The sequence below is a fragment of the Bos indicus genome, chromosome 14, assembly GCF_029378745.1.
Source record: "Bos indicus isolate NIAB-ARS_2022 breed Sahiwal x Tharparkar chromosome 14, NIAB-ARS_B.indTharparkar_mat_pri_1.0, whole genome shotgun sequence".
Lineage (NCBI taxonomy): Eukaryota > Metazoa > Chordata > Mammalia > Artiodactyla > Bovidae > Bos > Bos indicus.
The window spans coordinates 24,732,006-24,757,180 of NC_091773.1; the positions used below are offsets into that span (position 1 = coordinate 24,732,006).

Sequence of the window (25,175 nt, forward strand, 5' to 3'; positions counted from 1 at the left end):
TCTATAAATGAAGTTTATCAAAGGACCAGATGAGAGATTGAATGGAAGCTTGATCAGTTCCCAAGGAGCCTCACAGTCAGAACAGAATCAGCAAGAAAGACTAAAATCCAGTTTCATGAAATTAACATAAAATGTGCAGGAATCATTTTCTGCTATTCAGGTTTGGCGCTGGTGAGAGGCTTTGTAAATAGAACTCTCCCAAGCCCCGGGGCTAAATTTACTTATTGGTCTCAAACAAAGACACAGTAGCTGTTTCTGTGAAGGGTGCTTACAAAAATGATGATTGTAGTGTTTTCTGCAGTACTGAGCCTGGGCAGGCCCCTTTTCTGGTCACTGGCCAGGCAGTACATGAGGGCAATTCGGGGACAAGCGTTTGTCAGTGTCTCGAGTGGCTTCTCCCCCCTTCCCCAGCTTTGTGCCCCACTGCCACGGTTGAAGGACAGTCAGGAAAATGAGGTCAGCTATCCTGGACAGTGGCAAGGTGCCCAGACACTGATGGGGAAGCCAGAGGGCCAGCCCGCTGGCCTCAGAAGCAGAAGGTTGTGGGGTTGCCAGAGTGGCCTTTTGAGCCGGTGCAGTCCAGCCGACCGTGGCAGTTGACCTTAGATTAATAACACCCTGCTGCCCTTCTGTGCAACTAATTTATTATGGGAGTGAGTCAGGCCAGAAGAAAAAATTCTACTGTAATGTATTCAGTTTACTCATTCAAAGGCTGTAGTAGTGAGAGGCTCAGAGTCAGGGACAAATAAAAAATTCAGGACATCATACTTCTGTGTTTATTCTGTTGCTTTTTCTCTTCCATGACTAGTGATCAAATGGCACAAGAAAACAGAATTCTCTGAGAAACGGACATACAAGACAGCACAAAGGTCTGAAGCGTCCATGCAAAAGAAGTAATCTTTTTCAGGCTAACAGAAATTAAATTTGCTATCTTCCTAATATGGGCTTCCCCAGTGGTTCAGACCATTAAAAAGTCAGCCTGCAATGCAGGAGATCCAGGTTTGATCCCTGGGTCAGGAAGATACTCTGGAGGAGGGAATGGCAGTCCACTCCAGTATAGTAACCTGGAAAATTCCATGGAGAGAGGTGCCTGGTGGGCTACAGTCCATGGAGTTGCAAAGAGCTGGACACAACTGAGTACACACATCTCCTTACATTTTTTACATTTGGACTGTTCAGAGTTATTTATCCAAGAAAGTCTTCTGTGCAGGTATTATCATACTTGTCTAGAAGAGGAATTGTTCTTATTAGAATCATTTGCCCCAAACCAGAAAGTAGTATTAAATGCATGATTAGAAAAAAGAAAAAGAAACTTATGTTTATTTATTTATGAAATGTATTTATGACATTATTATGCACTTTAATTTGCAGAGGACAAAAAGGAAAGGAGCTGTTAAGACAGTTAAAATTTAAATTTCTCCATCAGAGAATCAATGAAGAAATAAATAATAAACGGTCACTTGGAAAGATTACATTGATACATATATAATAAAAATGTAATTCAGTTTTAAGTTAAGGTAACAGTATTTCAAGTGTATTTTGCCTGCTGGCATTATTTTTCTTATTTCTTTTTTTATTGGTGTATAATCGCTTTACAACGTCAAGTTAGTTTCTGCTGTACAGCTAAATGAATCTGTTATATGTATACATGTATCCACTCCCTCTTGAACCTCACATCCCACCCCCATTCCAGCTTATCATTTCTTTCTTTACCATAAATCAGAGCTCCTGACCAAGGATCCTTTTTATTCTGGAAAAATTACATCAAAACTTGATCTGGACTGTGTTACGGGCTAAGTGTTAAATGTCCGTTTTTATTTCAAATACAGACCAACAGAGGGAAGAAAATCTGATTAAAACAAGTGCTTTTCTTTTTCAGTTTTTGAGAAAATTTCCACAGAAAGTCAATTATGTATTAAGTGTTTGAGTGTGTCACTTCAACAATACCGTGAAATAGTGCCAAGCGCTGTGAGGAATGACACAGGAGGAAAACACTAGTGGTGATTGTTCCGCAAATGAAAGGTTCCTCTTTAAACAACTGGACAAGATGCTCCAGGAAAATCAGTTCCAAATTATAATAGGCCAAATAGAAAATCTCTTCTAAATGTTATTTTGGAACTTTACTTTCCTGAAGGTAGCTTTACTTCTAATTCGATAAAATAGATTTGATTGGATATTGTTACTTGATAATAGCAATTCATAAATTTTAGGTTAGGAAAAATACTGGACTTCTGAATTATGTGAATTTGTTAATCTTTGTAAAACTGATTTTATGTTTTGTATTTACTTGCCATTCTCTGTATCTCTTTTTGCAAACAGAAAGCAACAGTCTAAATACACATGTTGAGATTGTACCAGACCCATCCCTCATCTACCCATAAATTAATTTAAAAATAATTCTATGTTCAGAAAATGGCTCTATCAGTATAATGCCATGAAAATACACTCACCACTCCTAAACTGTCCCTCCAGTGCCTGATTGACTTATAGTTAATGTAGATTTTTAAAATTTGAATTCAAGTAGATCAGAAGAAGGAATTGTGAAGAGGTTGGGAGACTTCCGGACACAAAAATGATGACAAGACAGTTCATAACTAACGGCCTGGTTCTGGGGAGAGCACCAGAAATCTGGAAAAGCTAACACCTACAGACCCTGCTTACATGTACTGTAGTCATGTGATAGCCGTGAATTAGCAATAAACCGGTATGCATGCATGCGTGCTAAGTCAGTTCAGTTGTGTCTGACTCTGTGCGACCCTATGGACAGAAGCCTACCAGACTCCTCCGTCCACAGGATTCTCTAGGCAAGAATACTGGAGTGGGTTGCCATTGCCTTCTCCAATAAACAGGTATAGAAGTTCATAAACTACTTTTGAAGGGTCCCATCACAAATGCTTCTTTAAATAAAATGTTTCAATTCAGTTCAGTTCAGTTGCTCAGTCATGTCCAACTCTTTGTGACCCCATGAATCACGGCACGCCAGGCCTCCCTGTCCATCACCAACTCCCAGAGTTCACTCAAACTCATGTCCATCGAGTCAATGATGCCATCCAGCCATCTCATCCTCTGTCGTCCACTTCTCCTCCTGCCCCAAATCCCTCCCAGCATCAGGGTCTTTTCTAATGAGTCAACTCTTCACATGAGGTAGCCAAAGTATTGGAGTTTCAGCTTCAGCATCAGTCCTTCCAATGAACACCCAGGACTGATCTCCTTTAGGATGGACTGGTTGGATCTCCTTGGAGTCCAAGGGACTCTCAAGAGTCTTCTCCAACACCACAGTTCAAAAGCATCAATTCTTCGGCGCTCAGCTTTCTTCACAGACCAACTCTCACATCCGTACTTGACCACTGGAAAAACCATAGCCTTGACTAGACGGACCTTTGTTGGCAAAGTAATATCTCCACTTTTCAATATGCTATCTAGGTTGGTCATAACTTTCCTTCCAAGGAGTAAGCATCTTTTAATTTCATGGCTGCAGTCACCATCTGCAGTGATTTTGGAGCCCAGAAAAATAAAGTCTGACACTGTTTCCACTGTTTCCCCATCTATTTCCCATGAAGTGATGGGACCAGATGCCATGATCTTCATTTTCTGAATGTTGAGCTCTAAGCCAACTTTTTCACTCTCCTCTTTCACTTTCATCAAGAGGCTCTTTAGTTCTCCTTCACTTTCTGCCATAAGGGTGGTGTCATCTGCATATCTGAGGTTATTGATATTTCTCCCAGCAATCTTGATTCCAGCTTGTGCTTCTTCCAGCCCAGCGTTTCTCATGATGTACTCTGTATATAAGTTAAATAAGCAAGGTGACAATATACAGCCTTGACGTACTCCTTTTCCTATTTAGAGCCATAAATATGGGGAGAGTCAGTAGAAGGGCTTCTCTTCTCTGTGACCCCCAAGTGTGCACAGGCCCCTCATTCCCTGACTCTAGGAGCTAATTGAGGAATTAATACCACATTCTCTCAGCCCTTCATTAAGGCCAGGCTCATCCCTAGCCTCATGCTAGGCACTTTGTGTCTTATTTAACTAAGAATCAAATTTAGCCATGGATATCAGATAGCCATCACTTGGATTAGTTACACTGGCAAAAGGCCAGTGTAGTTATGTGGCACAAGGCCATGAGTAAAAGATATAACTCTCTTTTGGGTTGTTTTTTAGTACAATTTAAAATTATAACAATATTAAAATTTAAGATTAGTATCTTCACTTCAGGGGCTCCCCCTGTGGCTTAGTGATAAAGAATATGCCTGCAATGCAGGAGACACAGGATTGATCCTTGGGTCTGGAAGATCAACTGGAGAAGAAACTGGCAACCTACTCCAGTATTCTTGCCTGGAAAATCTGATGGACAGAGGAGCCTGGCAGGCTATAGTCCATGGGATCACAAAGAGTCAGACACAACTGACTGACTGAGCACATGCACACACATGAATCTTTACTTCAGTAGCTTACTTAGTCATTTTTATAAGTTCTAATTCATTTTTGCCTGGAAAATCCTGACTGTCCTCGGGTGTAAGCTAGGCTTGCAAGGTCTGATTGTCACAGTCTGTCCTCGAGCATTTGTTTGTGTCGTTCATAACACCCCCCCAGGCATCCTGCGGGTTCACCTTACTGCCAGGACCGCACTGTGCGGAGCAGGTGGTGCTGAGAACCCCCTGGCCTGAGCCCGGGCTCCTGCTGGGGTTGTAGCCCCAACTCCTGGTCACCCAGCCCCCTCCTGGTCCCACCTGCTTCCAGATGAGCGCTGATTCCCATCAAACCAGGAAACAATTTCTAGCAGTGTGTTCCCAAGAACGTTCCCGAAGGAACTATCATCTGGTTTTATGGCTTTCAGGGATCTTTTAAAGTTTCCTGCAAAAGAAGGAAACAGATCTCTGATGGAGAGTGATTCATAAATACAGCAGGGCCTCTGGGTACAAATCTTTCCCCATGTTTCATAGGCATTTGTATCCACAGCCGCTTTGGACTCGGGTCTTGGCTAAAACTCAGCAAGCAAAGGAAGAAGGTAGATGTCAGAGGAGACTCCCAGTGACTCTCCATCATTTCTTAAAGGCTCACGCTCACTCCTGGGCTTCCCAGGTGACACTAACGATAAAGAATCCACCTGCCAGCTAGATGCAAGAGACTGCAGGTTCGGTCCCTGGGTCAGGAAGAGCCCCTAGAGAAGGAAATGACAACCACTCCAGTGTTCTTGCCTGGAAAACTCTATGGGCTGAGGACCCCAGTGGGCTACAGTCCATGGGGTCACAAAGAGTCGGACACGACTGAGCACATTACACATTTACGCACTCACTCCTAGCCTCTTTATTTGGATATTCTATGTTTTAAAAGTAACTGACATCCTGCCCGGCTTTTAAAGTAATCTATGAACTTAATAAGTTTGCTCTCGCCTGCCCTCTGGGTCTTTAATAAGCCATCCCTGCCCCTTCAGAAGGGAAGGACTGACTAATAACTCCAAGGCTAATATTTGTACAGGGAGACACCATTTTCCCAGATTATTGCCGTGATGTGAGGTGGCCTCAGAAGTCCTGATAGATTCTGTCTGAGATTTGGTCACCTTTCCACGATAAGGGATATTATCAGTCTGGGAGGATTCTCCCAGAAGTCACAGTGGCTGGGCCTAGAGTCATACAGATTTGTATTTAATAATCATTTATTATGATAAGATGAGAGTAAATTACCTATTTCCAAGAATTCTCAGGACTTTCCTTGAAAGCTGTAATTAAGCATAATAGTCAGAAGAGATACTGGCACTGTCCCCACGTGTGTCCATACCCGGCCCCAGGGTCCCCTCGTCCTCGCCAGCCTCACACTGGCCTCATGGTTTCTGTTCTTCATCATGAATCTCCAGGGACTTCCCTGATGGCCCAGTGGTTAAGACTTTGCCTTCCAGCGCAGGGGTCGAGGGTTCAATCCCTGATGGGGGAACTAGCATCCCACATGTCACCAGGTGTGGCCGAAATTTTTTTTTTTTAAATAACAATAGTAAAGATAATGAGACTCCTCTTTCATCTCTCTTGAACCCCAGGAGGGGGACGCCAGGCTTCTCTTCCTAGACTCACACATCAAAGGCAGTTTCTTTTCTTAGTTACCTGGAGGGGTGGGGAAGGTGTTAGATGCATTGCTGGCAATGAGGTGAGAGATAGACCTCCAGAAAGGGTTAATTATCCAGGTGAGCAACGCTGTCTTCTAGACACTTTGCATATGTTAGTTTATTTCCCCCTGATTTCATGGCCTTAGGAGATGGGTCATATCTCTTTACTGATGAGCAGATTGAGACACAGGGAATTGAAGCACTGATCTGTTGCCAAAGGATGGTTAGCTGGTGAGGTGGAGGCCTTATCTAAACCTCGCAGGTGCCTCTCCAGACTCTATGCTGTGCTGTCCTCAGACTTCAGGCAGCAGGAAAAATGGTCTTAAGTGGCATCAGGGGCTTTCCTGGTGGCTCAGTGGTTGAGAATCCACCTGCCAATGCAGGGCACACAGGTTCAATAGCCAGTCCGGGAAGATTCCACATGCCACAGAGCAACTAAGCCTGTGGGCCATGACTACTGAGCCTGGGCTCTAGAACAAAAGAAGCCCCCACAATGAGAGAAGCCTGAGCACCACAACTCGCCACAACTAGAGAAAATACATCACAGCTACAAAGACCCAGAACAGCCAGAAATAAATAAAAATAATTTAAAAAAAAGAAGTGACATCAGACTCTGGAGTGGCCGAGTGCTCTGGGGTCACCTGTGCCTCTCGCGGAATGCTTGCTGTTGTTGTTTTCATCTGTGAGTTGTATCACGGTAAATTCTGGGGACATCCGTCTTCCTCAGAACGTGTGAGTCACGTGGATGAACACTACTGTTTTCTGAACTATTCCGTTGCTCACTTACTCGTGTCCATTCCTGTGCCCCACCCCAGCCAGTCTCTTAAAGTGACTTTCCTGCCTCATTTTCCATTTTCTCTACAACTCCAGAAAGGAATTCCCCCGCATGTCCTCGTAATGTTCTGCCTGCAGTGCTAGCAGAAGCAGAATAACACAGTGATTATGAGCTGGGGCTTGGAAGTGAGACAGACCTGGGCTGGGATCCTAGTGCAGCCACTCAGCAGCACTTGGAACTTGGGCAGGTTCGGGTTCATTCACTGGTTGAACGGGTTTCTGTGGGCTCCTGTGTGCCAGGCACTGTTCTGGGCTCCAGAGATGCAGAGAACAAAGGCTGCTCCAGTGAACTGCATACGAGTGTGGGAGACAGACAGTGAATAAAGGAAGCTACAGTATTCTTGTTGGCTCTATCTTTAATGAATATCCAGAAATGGACCAGTTCTCCCCACCCAACTACTGTCTCCAAGCTCCAGAACCCTGGGATCATTGTGCCATCCTGCTTGCCCCTACTTCTGTCCTGGCCCCTGAAGCCTCTTCTCAGCAGAGCATCAGAGAGCCCCCCACCTCCTGAGTCCAGGCCCTCACTCCGGTGGCACCTGCTCTGCACAGGGAGCATCGTGGTCCTGCTGCAGCCCCCATCACCTGTCTTCTTCCTCCCTTCTCCCTCCCAGCCACACAGGTACCTCCAGGCCTCTGCTCTAGTCTCCCTAGCATCTCTGTGGTCTCTCCCTCACCACCTTCAAGCTTTGCTGAGACATCCCCTTTCCAGTGAGTCTCTCTTTGTCTGGCACATAGAACCTTGCCGGGATGTCTTAAAAGGAGGAGGTGATTCAGTCACTGGACATGCGAATATGCCCGTCCTAAAATTCAGACCACATCAGATGTGTTCTGTCCCATTTCCGGTTGTTCTGTGACCCGTCCGTAGAACACATCAGCCCATTTCAAAGATCTGGAAAGTCCTCCTTCTCCAAGACACAGAGATTTGGATGTGCCATGACATTTAATGCAGAGATGTTGAATGAATGAACATTCAGCCTGTTTGGAAGAGATCAGGAAGAAAACAAGTAAATGATCATATTCTTGGGCAGAACTGAATTTATTGCATTTCAGGCTTGTGATTCTGGATTCCAGAGGCTGGAGGATAGAATGAACTGGAATGCATCTGGAATGGTTTGTTCACCCCAGACCATGTTGAGATTCTCCTTACTGTGCTGCATGTGGCATTTGGGGACTGCCTCTAGGATTCGAAGCCTAGCAGCTCCTCACGACCTAAAGAAAGACAACTAAGAAGGCCAGAAAGCATGCATCTGAGGACCCCAGGGGATGGCTTAATGCACAGAGCCTCTTTTATAGCAGGTTTATTTTCTAGCATTTTTGTGCAGCTCCATCCAGAATCCTTTAAGAAGAAAAATAAAATCAATTGTAGGTACACCAATTAGGGAATCAGTGCAGCCATTTCTCTGAGTCTAACAAAGCAGGAGGCAAGCCAACTCCAGGAGCAGATTTGATAGGATGCTGTGTGGCACTTTCCTGGTGGCAACCGGATTCGGAGTCAGGAGCAAAGAGCGATTTGGTCAAGTTCACCCCCGAAGCCGGACGACCCATGGACCAACGTTCAGGAAAAGAGTGGGGGAAACTTAGAGAGGGGAAAGGCACAGAGGCCTCAGAAGCTCAGAGAGAGCTATTGCAGAGAGTAGGGGGCAGGTTTGGGGGTGTCCTTAAGCTCTCAGCACCTTGGTTTCTTCATCAGGCAGATGTGATCATGGCCCCATGTGGTCCCGTTCATGTTCCAGTTCCATTTTTTCTAGTTGAAGGGAGAGTGAGTATTTTCTTGGACAAATTATCGAGCATCTTGACATCCTGGGGCCTTGGTTTCTTCATTTATAAAAGGAAGGCTCATACTAGCTCCTGCCTAACAGAGATGTTGTGGGAGTTGATGTCTGAGTATCTGTGAAGCCCTTTCCTGCAGGCTTGGTGCAGTAACACCAGCCAGGGTGGTGTCTCTCATCACTGCTGCAGGCAGTATGTTACCAGTGTATATGTCTTGTTAATAAACACAGTCCTCAGCTTTGTGGTGGCTCAGTGGTAATCCACCTGCCAATGCAGGAGACACGGGTTCAATCCCTGGTCCAGGAGGATTCCACAGGCCATGGAGCAACTAAGCTTGGGTGCCACAGCTTTTGAGCCTGTGCTCTGGAGCACAGAAGCTACAACTACTGAAGCCCACGTGCCTAGAGCCCTTGCTCCAAGACAGGAGGAGCCACCATAGTAAGAATCTCAACAGGAGAGTAGCCCGTGCTTGGCAGAGCTAGAGAAAGCCGGCACAGCAGCAAAGACACAGCACAGGCCAAAATAAATAAATATATAAAATTTAAAAATAAACACAGTCCATCTTTATAACCAGAAGGCATTTTTGCAGTTTCCTTATTTAATCTGCATTAAAGAGACTCGGGTTTCCTGTTTCATTTGAAAACAAAAGGAGGTTAAATTCAGGACAGCCTTTTAAAAATCAAAAAGTATCTGTCTTTATAAATACTTATCTGTATTGTGAAATCTCTCGTCCTCCAGATACGTGAGTATCAGGAAGATTCTGGAGTGGGCTCCTTAGATATACAAAGTATATATCCTGTGTGCACAAGTGTCATTAAGTTTTCAAAATGTTTCCCAGTTATCACCAATCTCTTTACTGATAATAATGTCGTTTCCATAATCCCAAGGGACTTAGCTGGACATATTCCTTTTCTCTTTCCTCCTCTCTGCACTGACCTCGTTCTGTGGCATCATTTCCACGTCTTTGATGAATGAGCTCATTCTCTTGTGGAAATGCTGATCCCACTAGCGGGGGCCGTGTGGGTTTGATAAAACCAAAAAGCAGGTATCAGTATCTGGAGACTCACTGACGATGAGAAGGGAAAGCGGCCTCACACTCCAGGGCGTTCAGGTTTCAAACGCTCTTCCCATCCAGAAACTGGCCATCTCGTTTTTCAGGACTGAGTGGCTTATCAGGGTGCTGTATCAGAAGGTCCGCACTGGGAGGTTCAGTAGGCGGCTGGCTGGGGTGGAAAGCTTCATCACAAATGATTACTTCTAAGCAGGGGATCTTCAAGGAGGAGGTACAGCCGTGGTACAGGAGCCCAGAAGCTTCTAGAGAGGCTGCACTGAGGAGGTATTGATTCAGCATGCTCTTATTTCCAGCTGCAAACCAGCAGACTCTGCATCAGCTTCAGTTGTGAATGTCTTCCAGACACTGAGGTTAAAAACTCTGAAAGTTCACTCTTGAACCCTAAAAGTGTAGTTTGAAAAGTGCCTTTTTAAATAGCTATATCTGCAGACGTGAATTTGGCCCATCCAGGGAATACCATCTCCCTTTGCTATTCTAAAACAAGTAACAATAATAGTAATAATGATACATTTTAAAAACCACTCAACTGTATTTGCACTTCTAGCCTTACAGTAATCTCATCTTTCGATTCTCATTTTAACATTGCCTATAGACATTATTCTTATATATTACTTTAAACATTCAGAGGTAATGTTATTCATGATTTTTCTGAACAAGTAGGATAATGGTATCCTCTAGTCAACAAAAACCACAACATTTCCTTCCACATGCCTGCTGAACTCTACCCGAGATGGAGGAATAAAGATCAGACAGCATTGTTGAAGAAAGTTCTGTTGTTGTTTAGTCGCTAAGTCGTGTCTGACTCTTTGTGACCTTGTGGACTGTAGCCTGTCAGGCTCCTCTGTCCATGGGATTTCCCAGGCAAGAATCATGGAGTAGGTACCCATTGTTTTCTCCAGGGGATCCTCCTGACCCAGGAATCAAACCTGCGTCTCCTACATAGCAGGTGGATTCTTTTCAGCCACCAGGGAAGCCCAAAGAAAGTTAATGTTTCTATTAATTTGAGTTCAGGTGGGAAATATAGAATGTCAGTTTCTCATTGGGATAGAAGAGCTAACACACCAAACGACTTGCTTCTCATTTGGCAAGGTTTTGAAAAATTGGCTGAAATAGACTCCTTTTCTTGTGGGTCCTTGTAGCCTTCTTGTGGCACTGCCCATAGAAAGTGTTCAGACAACTCTGAAGGCCCTGGTCCCTCCTGATAACCTGTCCACAGACCCTTCAGGCTGCCCTTGGGTAAGCGGGTGGCCACAGCTCTGATCCCCAAGGCTCTGGTGTGGACTGTGCCCAGCATTCTGCTGAGTGCTCTGTACCTGTCACCTTATTTTCAGCCCATAGGCATCTGGTAAGGCATCTTAAGTGTCCCATTCTTTCACTGTCAAGAAGGTCGAGGCTCAGTGTAGGTTAATAACCTGCTTCGGGGACGTGTGGCCAATAAGCAGTGGAGCCCAAGGTTAAGCCAAGTTCATATATACATTGAGTCAGCATTTGTCCTGTCACCGAACACAGGAGCAAAACATCCTGCCTCCCACACTTGCGTCCCTGACTCCAGGGCACCTTCTGCCAGAGCATGTGGTTTCTGATAGGATGAGGATGGAGGAAAGGCGTGTGGCCTGAGAGCATTTACAGAAGATAACCAAACTCTGTGCACCTGTAAATATGTTCTCATTATGCAGGCCACCCTGAACGTAGCATGCTGCCTTCCTTCCCGGATGGCTTTGGGAAATCTTGATTAGGTGTCACTTTTTCTGGGTGCTTCCCTTTTGTTCTTTCTGATCTAGGTCTCCTGGTCTGAATTATCCTGTTAACTGTTTAATAGTGAAGAGTGATGGAAAATGTAGGAAAAAGAGAATGGCCCACTGAATTATCCTGTTAACTGTTTAATGGTGGAGAGTGATGGGGATGTAAGAAAAAGAGAATAACCCACTGATACTCATCTGGCAGCAGAAATCCCAGGCCAGATGCCTCAGGAAGGGCACTGATATTTCCACAGGTAACTTCTTTCTCTGTCATTTATTTCTGAATCAGAACATGTGCTTACAGATGGCCGGATTGCATCCAAAAGTAGCTGCCCCTTTGCTGTAGCCCAGGTTCAGTGGTGGAAAACTCAAAACAGCAATAACAGGAATACCAGCCTATACTGTTGACATTTTGATTTATCTACCCAAGAACGGGGCTTCCCTGGTGGCACAGTGGTAAAGAATCTGTCTGCAATGCAGGAGACTCAGGTTTGATCCCTGAGTCAGGAAGATCCCCTGGAGAAGGGAATGGTAACCCACTCCAGTGTTCTTGCCTGGAGAATCCCATGGACAGGGGAACCTGGCAGACCATGGGGTCGCAAGGAGTTGGACACAAGTGAGCAACTAACACACATACGCACACAAAACATAGCCACAAACTCTGCTGTGTACACAGTTTATATACTGCAACCGTGTCTTTTGAAAAACTGTCTGATTTCATTGAGTTACTCATGGCCTCCTTTTGTCTTTAATGTCACTTTCTGATCCACCTAGAGGCAGTCTGAATCCCACATGTTCCAGCATCTGAATAGTGTTTCACCAATACGCACACATCTCCTCCTAGAGCTTTTTATCCCGGGGTCACTCCAGCCCCAGTTGCTCTGAGCTGCTCAGCAGCTGCTGGTACTTCTCATTGACAGAACCAGAGAAACACCCTTGGATACTTTTCATTTTTTTGCTGGGGTGGGGGTGTGCTGCTCTTTTCATGGGTCTCTGTAGCTTTTCTTTCCAGGTTGATCCCCACCCCCACCATCTGACAAAGCACAGCCTCTGTGAGCTTCACCGTCTGGGAGGTCCACTTTTATATCCTTACATGTCTGAAAAGTGTCTTTATTCTTGTCCTTGTGCTTGAAGAAGGATTGTGTTGTTGTTGTTCATTCGCTCAGTCGTGTCCAACTCTTTACGACCCCCTGGACTGCAGCATGCCAGGCTTTCCTGTCCTTCACCATCTCCCAGAGTTTGCTCAGAATCAAGTCCATTGAGTCGGTGATGGTGTCTAAGCATCTCATCCTTACCTGGGCATGTAATTGTAGGTTAAGAAGCACTGTCCCTCCCTGGGAAAGACTGTGCCATTGTTTTCTGGAATCTAGTGCTGCCTTAAGAAGTCCAATGCACTCAGGCATCTTAGGTGTCCTGCTTTATGAGATCTCTTTATGCTGATGATTTCCTTTCACAGTGACGTGACTCTTACTGTGGATTTTGTTTGTTTGTTTGCTTCTTTTTTCTTTGGACTGCTCTTTCTGGATCTGAATCTCTGGACCTTTCCATCAGACTAACTTTTTTTAGTATTATTTCTTTTTTTTTTTAATTGGAATTTTTTTTAAAATTTTATTTTATTTTTAAACTTTACAATATTGTATTAGTTTTGCCAAATATCTCCCTTCCCTCATTCTTTGTTTTCTTTGCCTGGGGTTTTTAACTGTTTGGCCATTGGACCCTCTGGATGGATCCTCTCATTTTTATCATCTTTGCCTTCCTGTTTTCTAACTTTTGTTCTTTTCCTCTACTTTCTGAGAGATTTCCTTGATTTTCCTTCCAATCCTCCTATGGAAGAAGTCTTTATTTCAATTAAATATTTCATTTCCAACTCTTGTTTTTGCCTCTTTTAAAAAAAATTTTAAGGTTTTTATTTTAGGGCTTCCATACATAGCCTCACTTATTTTTTCTAGATGATTTCCTAGACCTTTTGAAGTTTTCTTCAAATGTCCTTTGAATTTCTCATTTTCCTCCCAGTTCTTTTTTTTTTTCTTGTTTGATTACTTGAGTCTCTGGCTTTTATGTTAGGTGCTTGGCTGCCCATTAACACTTAAAAGGGAGCTGCTGAGCATTGGGTGGACAACTCAGTTTGTGAAGGTGAGGGCTGTTGATGGTGGGAAGCACTGGCTGGGATCACAGGCTGAGCTGGCTTTCTCCAGGTGCCCCAAGCCCTGTCCCAACACACACACACACACACACACACACACACACACACACACACACACTCCCCTAGGCAAGGCTGATCATTTTTTTAGCCTCGGTGCCATGTCACAGTGGGGTCTCAGGCCAGCCAGTACTGAGCTTGGAGCTTCATAAGCTCCATGTTCTCAGCTTGGTTTCTAACCCCCAGCTCTGGGCCTGTCCTGCTCCGGGGGTCCTGGCACTTTGTTGGGGGGTGGGGTGTCAGGATGCCAGGAAAATACAGTCACTTTTCCCTGGGATTTCCCACTAGACACTTAACATTTAGGAGAAGGCAATGGCACCCCACTCCAGAACTCTTGCCTGGAAAATCCCATAGACGGAGGAGCCTGGTAGGCTGCAGTCCATGGGGTCACTAAGAGTCGGACTCGACTGAGCGACTTCACTTTCACTTTTCACTTTCATGCATTGGAGAAGGAAATGGCAACCCACTCCAGTGTTTTTGCCTGGAGAATCCCAGGGACGGGGAAGCCTGGTGGGCTGCTGTCTATGGGGTCGCACAGAGTCGGACACGACTGAAGTGACTTAGCACTTAGCATTTAACTTCCCAGGCCCATTAGGTTAGTTACTACTCGTCTATCCGCTTTGTCTCTCGTGCTCTTTCTAGCTTTTTACTATTGTCTTCTCCTTTAACAAGGTCTGGGGAACGAAAGGAGATAAACAAAAGAAGCCACAGTACTGTTTTGAACCAAAAGTAACGTTTGGGATTTTGTTCACTTTTCTTATGTATATTTCACATTATTCAAATTAGAGCCAGTCAGTTTCTAAGCTAATAATAGTCCCCATAAGATGCTTCCATGTTTAGAAACCATTTTGCAGAAAAAGCTAGATTCTGTAACACATCCACATGACACAGTGAAGATTTTATACAGTTAGCAATTATAAATTATTGGATTATTAACATAACTCCTGCTTTATCAAGATTAATTGAGAAAGAATTTGTTGGTTGTGCCAGACTTGGCTTTGTTTCTGTCCTGATTATAGATTCTGAGAAACAGTTTCCTCCTATACAGATGTCCGTTGGAAGACAGAATAAAAGCAGATTTCTGAGTTAATTAATAGTGTTTATGACAGGGATTCAGTTTTATTCTTGTTTCCATGGGAAATGTGTTATTCTGATTCCTTACAAATGAGGAGGATTTGGTATCCATATAGGAAAATGTTTTTCAATTTTATATCCTCTTTTACATCTCTATTAATCTACTTTATCTTAGCTCTTTTTTATCTATTTCAGTTTTTTATTTTATTTTGGGGAGGGGCAGTGGAGTGGTCCCTGGTTAATTACTAAAAGTATTAACCTGGAGAAATTGGTAATGGAAGCATTCAGCCCTTGAAAAAAAAAAAAAAAAGACTGGGTTCCCCAGTAACGTATTCTTGGCCACAGGTCTAATAATTGTTGTTGCTTAGTCGCTAAGTTGCGTCTGACTCTGTGACTCCAGGGACTGTAGCCCACCAGGCTTTTTGATCTATGGGATTTCCCAGGCAAGAATACTGGAGTAGGTTCCCATTTCCTTCTCCAGAAATCACAGCATAGTGGACTTGTAATGGATCCATTCTTGGATTGCTTTGTCTACCAGAAAAATTTCATCCTCCAAGCCAAACAGATCTAACAGGCTACCTTAAATAGAGACTGGAATTCCATATGACACTGCACAAGTCATTTTTCTGATTAGATCTTTTGATTAATTTTGCTGACACTCTTTGACTCTCAGAAAAGCCATTAGAGCCTATACCTTAGTAACTTGTGTCCAGAGAGGTGGAAAATGATAAGGATGCATCCTGAACTGGCCAAAATTTAAAACACAAAACTCTTCACAATGGCTCAAAAAAATGAAATACTTAAGTGTACACCCAACAAAGTTGGGCTTTCCAGGTGGCTCAGTGATAAAGAATCTGCTTGCCAATGCAGGAGACGGACGGGTTCAATCCTTGGGTTGGGAAGATCCCCTAGAGAAGGAAATGGCAACATACTCCATCCAGTATTCCTGCCTGGAGAATCCCATGGACAGAGGAGCCTGGTGGGCTATAGTCCATGGGATCCCAAAGACTCAGACACGACTGAGCACACACACATGCACACCTAACAAAACCCATATAGGAGTCATATGCTGAACACTAGAACTCAGATGAAAGCAATCAGAGAAGATCCACATCACTGGAGAGACATCCCGTGTTGATCAACTGGAGACTTAGTCTAGTAAAGATGTCATTTCCTCCCCCATTTGTAACGCCTGGCAAAATCCCAGAAATATTTTTTGTAGATACAGGTCCTGTTTTGATGCATTTCTTTTTTTTACAAGAACATCTGGAATTTCTGTGTGACTTGAAAACGATGAATTGACCAGGGAAATGATTTTTCAAGTGACACCAGGCACTTTCAATGCTTTCAGTCATGTTACTGTGAAAATTCATTGTCTGCCTTCTGTGGGCTGGGTCGCAGGCTGAGAGCCTTCCATTCTGTACCCTGTCATCTTCACAGCCACCCTGTGAGGAAGGCACTGTTATGATCCACACATAACAGATGGGAAAATGGAAGCACCAAGTGGGAATTGACTTGCCCAGGGCCACAGAGCTTGAGGACACAGAAGCAGGATTCAAACGCCGACCCCCCAAGAGTCCAAAACCTGATCTGCACCCTGTGTTCCTGCCCCTCTGGGGGTCTCAGGCCACGTCCCTCTGAGATAATCCTGTTCTTTGACAATCCCTATAATCCTTCCATCACTTCACTGCCTAGTTCCCCTCGAGGGTCTGTCCTGGGTGCTCCCAGTCTAACATTCTGGTTCAGGTTAAAGAGGCGAAGACGAACACTGTTCCAAATTGCCGAACTTGAAGAGAAGATGTGATCTTTTTCAGAGTAACTCTTTTCTTGAGATTTTTACTTAGAAGAGATTTTCCCACCTGTCAGAGCAGGGTGACTGTAGAAGTATCATCGCTTCCCGTGCACGTAGGAGAAATAGATTTTGGAATGACACATCACTTTTCTCAGGTATCAGGGGAAATAGGTCACTTTAGAGTGTTTATCATAACATTTGAAAAAAGCTGGCATTGAGAAATGAGAAGTTGAATATTGAGTGGTTCTTCCTGCAATGACTGGAAATGGGCTGCTGAGATATTTTTTGAGATAGACAATAGGTTTCTTCTGTGGTTTCTTTTTTCCAGTGTCTCTCTGAGATAAATTTCATTTTAATGGTCAATTGTAAGTTGATAAAAGGAGCAATTCAGTCTTTATATTATACATATTGGCTTCATTTATCGAAATGTCTTTCTAGATACACTTGTAAACACAGGGAAGCTCTAACTCCTTGAGTTTAGAAGCAGCAGTTGGAGTGATCTGGAGGACCTTAGTGAGTAAAGGTCCTTAGGGCTTCCCAGGTGGTAAAGAACCCACCTGCTAATTCAGGAGATGTAAGAGATGCTGGTTCAGTCCCTGGTCAGGAAGATCCCCTGGAGCAGGAAGTGGCAACCCACTCCAGTATTGATGCCTGGAGAACCCCATGGACAGAGGAGACTGGAAGGCTATTGTCCACGGAGTCACAAAGGGTCGGACAGGACTGACATAACTTAGCACACACACAGTGAGTAAATAGATGAACATGAACATTTAAAAGCCTCCATCTACCTTTAAGGCTATTAAACAAAAGAGAAGAATCCCATTCCCTCCCTGTAGAAATCAATAAAGAACGTCCCAGGAGAGTCGGATCCCCTCTAAGCTAATGGAAGAGGAAATTACATGAATCCAAATGTTCAACTAGAGACATTGGCGTCGCATCTGAAGTAGTTTCTGGCAGCATCTCTCCGTTCGGAGCCTGTGCCTTCATTTTGCAGACATATGAGGTCCTGACTGCAGAATTTCATAACTTGGTTACTAAATTCCAGTTGCTGGCTGAATGTTTTCTGAAGAACTTGGGGTGACGTGATGGCAAACCCAGGCTGACATGTTACACACCAGCTTAGCTGCTGTTGGCACATGTTTACTCCAGTGAGCATCCCACTCCTGGTAACTGTAAAAGCTGCTTCTGACCTCCAGGCACCAGCCCACCTTCCTGGCTCCTGGTCATCACCCCACTGCCTAGTAAACAGCTCCTAATGTGGATTTCCTCCATCAGACTGTAGACTCGCAGGCAGTTTCAGAGCCTGTGTCCTGCTTAAAGCATTCTGCACGTTCTGTGTATAGAAACATGCTGTGTAAGAATTAAAAGATGCTTCCTCCTTGGAAGAAAAGCTATGACAAACCAAGACAGCATATTGAAAAGAAGAGACATCACTTTGCCAACAAAGGTCCTTCTAGTTAAAGCGTTGGTTTTCCAGTAATCATGTATGGATGTGAGATTTGGACCATAAAGAAAGATGAGCACTGAAGAATTGATGCTTTTGAACTGTGGTAGTGGAGAAGACTCTTGAGAGTCCCTTGGACTCTTAAGGAGATCCAACCAGCCCATCCTAAAGGAGATCAGTCCTGAATATTTATTGGAAGGACTGATGCTGAAGCTGAAGCTCCAATACTTTGGTCACCTGATGAGACGAGCTGACTCATTGGAAAAGACCCTGATCCTGGGGAAGACAGAAGGCAGGAGGAGAAGAAAGTGACAGAGGGTGAGATGGTTGGATGAAATCACTGACTCGATTGATGTGAGTTTGAGCAAATTCCCGGGAGTTGATGATGGACAGGGAGGCCTGGTGTGCTGCAGTCCATGGGGTCAAAAAGAGTCAGACAAGACTTAGCAACTAAACCACCACCACTGTGCTCTGGAGGATTCAGGCCCAATCCTCCAGGCAAGTGCAGTGCAACTGTGCATGCATGAATAGTTGTGTCCGACTTCATGACCCCATAGACTGTAGCCCGCCAGGCTTCTCTGTTCATGGGAGTCTCCAAGCAAGAATACTGGAGTGGGTTGCCTTTTCCTTCTCCAGGGGATCTTCCTGACTTGAGGATCGAACCCACGTCTTTTATATCTCCTGCACTGGCAGGCAAATTCTGTATCACTGGGGCCACCAGGCAAGCACAGGGAAGTCTGGTTTTTATCTTATCAAGTGAGGACTAGAGTGTGATATTTCTGTTGTTCAGAAGATATTCTCATTTCCTGAGCAAGCTATTAGGATAATCATTTTCTCCCATCAAGGGTGCAGTGAGAGCCCCATAGAGAATCTTATCAAAGAGCTTCTATTATCACTGCCACTAACTGGGTTTGTGGTAGTGGTGGTTTAGTTGCCAAGTCATGTCCAGCTCTTTGTGGCCCTATGGACTGTAGCCCACCAGGCTCCTCTGTCCACAGAATTCCCCAGGCAAGAATACTGAAGTTGGTAGCCATTCCCTTCTCCAGGGAATCTTTCTGACCCAGGATCGAACCTGTGTCTCCTGCATTGCAGGCGGATTCTTTACCGACTGAGCCACCAGCGAAGCCAGTCTAATCGGGTTTAGGGGGCTTATAAGAATGCTTCTCCTCGCAAAGTTTGCAGAACATCCTCCTGCCTCTTACCCACCCTCCCCACGGCTTTAACCTCAGGCACAGCGAGTCCTGTGGACTGCAGCTTCTCCCAGCAGTGGGCACACAGATCTGCCACAAGCAGGACAGGGACTTTGTTCTGGAAGCAGCCTGAGGTCTGGCATCCTCCAGGCTGGGGGTGGGGACGGAGCCTGCGAACACTGTTTCCTCCCTTCCTGCCTTCTGGGCTCACATCCAAACCCGGCCGCTCTTCACTCCTGGCAGCCTGGGACGTCTCCATAACTGTTGAGGGCTGTATGAGGGCACATGCTTTTAGAAATCAGATGACCTGGGTTTGCTCCTTCAACTGATCAGCTTTAGGCAAGCCACTTAGACCTTCTGAGCCTCGGTGTCCCCACCTGCTAAGCAGATTCTAAGGTGTCCATCTATCTGGCATGACGTGTCACAGAAGGATGGTTCCCCATGAATGACTTTCACTGCTGTTTTCCCCTTTGAGTTCAGTGGTGACGCCCGTTCAGACACCTGGAAGCTCTGAACATCAACAACCACCTTTTGCCCCAAGCAAAGTAATTCTTTTTCTTGTTAAAAAAAGAAAAACTGCATTTCTCTCTAAACATATTTAAACAATGCCAGCGACTAAAGCTTAAAAGCCAAATCCCATTTTTTCACTTTGGATGAGTCATTTTTCTTTAGTAAAGAGGAATGAGAAACTCACAGTTAATCAAGGTAGAGGCAGATAGTTTCATTTGAAAAGAAAAGTGTTAAGGAATAGTGTTAGAAAAGCATATTGCATTTGAATGAATATTTAAGGTAGAGTTTTCAGATCTCATGAAAGGTTTTTGTCCATCCAGCACTGTGTATAGTTTTCAAGGTATTTATCAGATTACTTTTCATATAGATTTTTAAAAAAATTATCATCATCCTTAGAAAGCCTCTTCAGTGAGCTGGCTTTGTTTGTTTTGGCAGCAGGAGTAGGGAGGTGGAGAGGTATAAGCAAAGCCTTTTTGATAGTTTTAGCTTTTTATTCTTTTTTTTTCAGCTGCACCACACAGCACATGGGATCTTAGTTCCTCCACCGGGGATCAGGCCCATGCTGCTGCCTTGCAAAGCAGCTTCTTAACCACTGGATGGCCAGGGAAGTCCCTTAGCTTTATCACATCCTGTGCTGGACACGAGTCAAACAAGGAGACTCTGATCTCTACTGTCCTGCATGGTCCAGAGCTGCGCTGGGTGGACCAGCGCGGGCAGCCTGCCCCCAGGTTTCTGTGGCTGGGGGAGGGGCACTACCCCACTCCACAGTAAGGACTGGAAGGGGAGCACCAGGGAGGTGGGATGGGACACAGAATGAAAGGTCAGAAAAGGCTTGGCAGTGGGCTTGGGGACGCTTGCAAGGCTCTGGTAGAGGAGGGCTTGGAGAAGCAAGGGCAGGGAGCAGAAAGGGCAGGCAGGCATCAGAGAGCATGCCTGGGAGGAGGGGATCCTGGGGCAGGTGAGGATGGACAGGCAGAGCACGTAGCAGTTTGGCCACCTGCCTGCTGCTGTCATTCCAGTCAGCTAGGAGCAGAGCCAGAGCGGGCCTGGGCATGGTGGGATGCCCACATCAGCCGTCCCCAAGCACCTTGTCACTGGACCCAGAGTAACATTTCAGGTGCAGACTGTGGTGAAGCCTTACCCGGTGCCGTTCTAGGCTTAAACATAGTTTATATGAGACATGTCAGGCGCTAAAGATTAAAATACGAGCTGCAGAAATAGGTGCTAGACTCACATGTCTTACTTTGAAAAGTATTTGTCTCACCATTCCGTCTGAATCCTTAATGAAAAAATACTGCTTGTCTTTTCTGAGTACACTTGAGACAAGGAACTAGTTATTCTAACAACTGCTGAACTTTTCCAGAACCAAAAATGATTCGAGAGATGGAAAATAATTCTAAGTGTTGTTTTACGTATGAGATCCGCCATACTCACTCTTGTTCTTAAGTGAACCTACTGGTTTCGCTGTAAAACTCAACCTCGTGTTGACTTCCCTTTGGAGCATATTTGCATTCTAAGCACAGTTCAGTTCAATCCCTCAGTCATGTCCGACTCTTTGTGACCCCATGAATCGCAGCACACCAGGCCTCCCTGTGCATCACCAACTCCCGGAATTCACTCAAACTCATGTCCATCGAGTCGGTGATACCATCCAGCCATCTCATCCTCTGTCGTCCCCTTTTCCTCCTGCCACCAATCCCTCCCGGCATCAGAGTCTTTTCCAATGAGTCAACTCTTCGCATGAGGTGGCCAAAGTACTGGAATTTCAGCTTTCACATCATTCCTTCTAAAGAACACCCAGGGCTGATCTCCTTTAGGATGGACTGGTTGGATCTCCTTGCAGTCCAAGGGACTCTCAAGAGTCTTCTCCAACACCACAGTTCAAAAGCATCAATTCTTCGGCGCTCAGCTTTCTTCACAGTCCAACTCTCACATCCATACATGACCACTGGAAAAACCATAGCCTTGACTAGACAGACATTTGTTGGCAAAGTAATGTCTCTGCTTTTCAATATGCTGTCTAGGTTGATCATAAGTTTCCTTCCAAGGAGTAAGCATCTTTTAATTTCATGGCAGCAGTTCTTGCCTGGAGAATCCCAGGGATGGGGGAGCCTGGTGGGCTGCCGTCTATGGGGTCACACAGAGTCGGACACGACTGAAGCAACTTAGCAGTCACCATCTGCAGTGATTTTGGAGCCCCCAAAAATAAAGTCTGACACTGTTTTCACTGTTTCCCCATCCATTTCCCATGAAGTGATGGGACCAGATGCCATGATCTTAGTTTTCCGAATGTTGAGCTTTAAGCCAACCTTTTCACTCTCCTCTTCTAAGCACAGTTCAGGGCTAATGGGCCCACTACGTTGTGAGAAAACAGTTCCAGTGCATTTCTGGGCTGGTGCCTCTAGCTCTCTAATCGGAAGAAGGCACTTGTAATGTTGTTTCAAATTTGTAAACAGTGTGTCCTGAGGTTCACCTCCCAGCCTTTTTATTTGAGGCTATCCTCTGTGTGTGTGTGTGTGTGTGTGTGTGTGTGTGGGTGGGTGCGCACGCGCGCTCAGTCGTGTCCCACTCTTTGCGACCCCATGGACTGTAGCCTGCTAGGTTCTCTGTCTATGGAATTTTGAGCCTTTACTATACAAAACGATGAGCTCACTAGTCTACTGAAGTGAAAGAGTTGCTCAGTCATCTCTGATTCTTTGCAGCCCCATGGACTATAGTCCACCAGGCTCCTCTGTCCACGGGGTTTCCCAGGCAAGAATACTGGACTGGGTAGTGGTTCCTTTCTTCAAAGGATCTTCCCAACCCAGGGACTGAACCCAGGTCTCCTGCACTGGGGGCAGATTCTTTGCCATCTGAGCCATCAGGGAAGCTATGCATTTTAGGTTTTAGTTCAGCTGGTGCCCATTTTAGTGAGCGCCTTCTGTGTGCCCCGCTGGGGGCTTTGGTAGAACTGGCCGTGAAAAGCAAGTTCCCCTTGCTCTCCAAATGCTCCGTGTCATGCACAGAATGAAACATGGTCTCTGTTCCCATTGTTCTTTTCAGTCTCATTATTTTCATCAGAGTTTGGCTAACTTTAGTGGATCTGCAGTCACTGGTGTCAAGAAAGAAATGCATGGAACTCAGTTATTAAACATTTCACCTTCTCTGCATGCACATTTACACTGTGAGCGAGTAACAGGATTATTTGATTTAACAAGTTTAAACGATTTCTTATCTTCTTCCTGCTGGGGAAAGAAGCTGGTTCTTAGCAGCGAGTGGCCAAGAGAGTAGGTCTTAGATCTTAGGAAGTAGAATATCATCAGTGTGACTTCCTAATGTAAATATACTCACGGTATTTAAATGTAAACCCTTTAGAATTACATCACATGTATTTTTTTGAGAGCTGGAGTGATGCTGTGACCTGGGAAGAAGGGCCAGGGTATAGGCATAGAGATAGGTGTGGAACCCACAGCCGCCCGGTAGTCTCGCAGACAACGCTGTTGCTGTCTTTGGACATCAGTTTCCTCATCTATGCACGTGCTTAGCTGCTAAGTTACGTCCAACTCTTTGCAACCCCATGGACTGTAGCCCACCCGGCTCCTCTGTCCATGGGATTCTCTAGGTAAGACTACTGGAGAGGGTTGCCATGCTCTCTTCCAGGGGATCTTCCTGACCCAGGGATGGAACCTGCGTCTCCTGTGTCTCTTCTTTACTGCGAAGCCACCTGGGAAGCCTCGTCTGTAAACTGGGGATAATAACACTTGCTTTAGAGATCTTGGTGGGATTGAATTTTAAAACCTAGAAAACACATTAGTACAGTTCTCTGTACATTAAGACATGTGTGTGTGTATTAGTCGCTCGGTCATGTCCAACTCTTTGCGACCCCATGGACTGTAGCCCACCAGGCTCCTCTGTCCATGGAATTTTTCCAGGCAAGATTACTGGAGTGGGTAGCCATTCCCTCCTCCAGGGGGTCTTCCCAACCCAGGGATCAAACCCAGGTCTCCTCCATTGCAGGCAGATTCTTTACCATCTGAGCCACCAGGAAAGTCCCTACATTAAATACATGGTACATGGTGGCTTAGATGGTAAAGTGTCTGCCTACAATGTGGGAGACCCGGGTTCGATCCCTGGGTCAGGAAGATCCGCTGGAGAAGGAAATGGCACCCCACTCCAGTACTCTTGCCTGGAAAGTCCCATGGATGGAGGAGTGTGGTAGGCTACAGTCAGTGGGGTTGCAAAGAATCGGACGCGACTGAGCGACTGAGCGACTTCACTTTCACGTGCTTAATGAGAAATGGTCATTATGAACAGGTTAATTTTTAAACATAATTAGATAGCGATTTTCCTAATACCTTCTTGGTGAATTTGGTCCACTCCCCCCAAATCACTGATTTACTTTTTCTTCTTTCAAGTTGATATGTGGCACTGTTTTAACTCATTTATTTCACAGTACTTACACACATATTTAACACATATTTATTTCCTTTACCCCAAGGCTATTCATTAGAAATTGAAAATATTTTCACAAAGAAAGTTTCTGTCTGAATTGCCACTCTGCTACAATTGTCATAGAGTATGTACAGATTTACAGCCAAATAAAAACCCAACCTACAGTCCATGTCAGTGGGATAACCGGATGCAGGGTCCCCAGAGCCACACAGCCCTGGATTCTGGGCTGGGTACCACTTACAAGGATTTACTCTCTTGCTGGTATAGGGGGATCAGACCCCTCATAAGGGGGTGATGGTGAGGATGGATGAGATGGCGAATAAGAGCCCAAAAGTGGAGTCTTTGTGTGTGTGCTCAGTCACTCAGTGTGTCTGACTCTGCCACCCCATGGACTGTAGCCCACCAGGCTCCTCTGTCCATGAAATTCTCCAGGCAAGAATACTGGAGTGGGTTGCCATTCCCTATTCCAAGGGAACTTCCTGACCCAGGGATTGCACCTGTGTCTCTGCATCTCCTGCATTGCAGGCAGATTAGATCCCCATGCCGCCTGGGAGGCCCAGGGTTTCCATAAGCTGCTACTAACGTTCACAATACTTGAGTTTGTTGAGATATCGTTGCTGCTGCTAGGTGTTGCTCCTGGTCTGCCTAACTGAGGAGCCAGTTAACTCTCGCTTGCACGCTCAGTCGCTCAGTCACATCCAGCTCTTTTTGATGCCACGGTCCACTGCCTTCCAGGCTCCTCTGACTATGAGATTCTCCAGGCAAGAATACTGGAGTGGGTTGCCATTTCCTTTTCCAGGAGATCTTCCCCACTCAGGGATCAAACCCAAGTCTCCTGCATTGGCAGGTGGATTCTGTACCACTGAGCCACCTGGGAAGCCCCTCAGCTAATGCCGAGCCTCACCTTAATTAGCTGGTCTCCTGAAACCTGAGACCCGAGGGTGCTGGTGTGTGGACAGGGCCAGGGCCCTGCTGGACTTTGCACTCATAAAACGTCTGGTGTGCCTCGCATGTTCTCGCAG

At 45.3% G+C, this 25,175-nt stretch overlaps 1 protein-coding gene across 2 annotated transcripts in view; it reads left to right on the top strand.

Moving 5' to 3' along the window:
- FAM110B (family with sequence similarity 110 member B) overlaps positions 1-25,175 on the top strand; it is a 142,015-nt gene that overhangs the window by 97,863 nt on the left and 18,977 nt on the right. The window lies entirely within an intron of this gene.